Source organism: Chrysochloris asiatica, unplaced genomic scaffold (assembly GCF_000296735.1).
Source record: "Chrysochloris asiatica unplaced genomic scaffold, ChrAsi1.0 scaffold00120, whole genome shotgun sequence".
Classification (NCBI taxonomy): domain Eukaryota; kingdom Metazoa; phylum Chordata; class Mammalia; order Afrosoricida; family Chrysochloridae; genus Chrysochloris; species Chrysochloris asiatica.
Window position 1 is genome coordinate 8,379,031 of NW_006408638.1, and position 2,170 is coordinate 8,381,200.

Sequence of the window (2,170 nt, forward strand, 5' to 3'; positions counted from 1 at the left end):
ATACCTTTTTAAAATAATATAAAAGATGGTTATACACATAGATTTTTACCAGATGGAATGCACAGAAGTCAAATTGTCTATATCCCTGGCGATAGACAGTAGAAATGCTCCATAGCATCAGCTAAAAGAAAGTCAGAGACATATTGTGGAACAGACCATCCATTGCTTACATGTAAGTTCAGGCTGAAGCTGAAGAAAATTAAGGCAACTACACAAGATCTTGAACATATCCCACCTGAATTTGGGGTTCTTTTCAAAAACAGTTTTGGTGAATTAGACAAAAATAACCAAAGACCAGAATAGTTGTGGGATGACAAGAACATCAGACAAGAAGAAAGCAAAAGTTCATTAAGAAAGAAAGAAAAGACCAAAATGGAATGCAAAATCATCAGACAATATCATTATTATCACAGGCAAGTATAATTTTGCTAAAGATGATTCAAAGATGGCTGCAACAGTACAATGACAGAAAACTCCCAGAGATGCAAGATCTAGTGCTAGTAAATCTTTATCCATTTCATTAATACTCACTTTAAAACTTTATGGTAGTCTTTGAGAGAAAATTTTCATGGATAAAATAAAGTTTGGAAGAAGTTAAGACTGTGGTACATACCCATGGAAAAGTATAAAAAGAAAAGTTCATTGAAACAGCAAAAATATCCTTGTTAAGGAGAAATGCATTGTTCATGGTACTGATCTGTATTTGTTGTTTTTAAGTGCCAACCTGAGGGGCTCATCAACCTGAGGAACACTATATCAGACAATGTTCTGTTGCTATTCATAAGGTTTTATGTGGCTAACCACTCAAAATTGGTATGTTTCTCCTTCTTCTTAGTCTTTCTTATTCTAAAAGCTCCCCTGAAACTTATCCACAATGGGTGACCCTTCTGGTGTTTAAAATACTAGTGACATAGCTTCCAGCATCACAGAAGCATGTAAGATACCATGATATAACAAATTGACAGATGAGTGGTAATAGAGGAAGCTAGGAAAGGTAATAAATTGTATAGAAAAAGCACACCAAGGGTTGTTGTTGTTCTTATATATTTTTGATGGAATAAGAGATAGAATTTAAGGGAGCTTTTTGAGTTTACAGACATGACTAGTGTGGGAGACAGTAGGTGGAGGAAGGGAGGTGAAGAATGGTGGAGAGAGTAAAAGCCTCCTTTATCATAGCGAGAAGTTAGTTGTTGTTGTTGTTATTGTTATTGTTGTGTGCCTTGGAGTCGTTTCCAACTCATAGCGACCCTATATAGGGTTTCCGAGGCTATAAATCTTTACAGGAGCAGAAAGCCTCATCTTTCTCCCATGGAACAGCTGGTAGTTTCGAACCGCTGACCTTCAGATTAGCAGCCCGATTCATAACCACTAATCATTGTTGTTGTGAAGTGCCATCGAGTTGATTCCGACCCATAAATACCTTGTATAGGGCTTCTGAGGAGAAACTGGTGAGCTTGAACAGACAAACTTGCAGTTCAAATGGCTTTGCAATCGGGCACATTAACCCACCTAATGTGAGTCAAAATTTAATATGTTAATAGTAGTATGATTTTGTTGAGGAAAAAACAAAGCAGGAATGGTTAAATGTGATTGTCTTTGAAATGTCAAAAATATTAGGGATAAAAGGGAAACTTTCTTTCCAACTATTTATTTGTTTTTCCTTATTTTACAATTATCTGCCTTTGACAGATATCTGTATCACTCATTTTAGTAGAAAATGTATGAGCTTTCCTTCTCTGATAGGTTTTTGCTTTATAAAGGGTCTGACTTTTGAAGCTTTAACTGTATATATACTTACTATAATAAAATGTTCATACACACACAAACCAATGAACAAGAAGGAAGGAAGACAGGTAGAAGGAAAGAAAGAAGATATGAAGCGCATAATAAAGATTCAGCAGTTATTCACTTGGTGCTCTCTATGAATGTGTTAGGGACAGTCTAGTGGCAAGGAGAAAGAAAGCAGGACCTGAGACCATGGAAGAAAAAATAGCACCTAGTGCAAGAAAAACAACCAACTCTCAAGGGAAGGAAACTTTAATCTGTCAAAACAGAATCAGGAGCAGATAGCCACAAAGGAAACAAGAAGGCAGCACTCCATTTATGAGAAGCCTGCACCCCTTTACTAAAAATCAAATAAATATTTATCCCATATATGAAGACATATTCA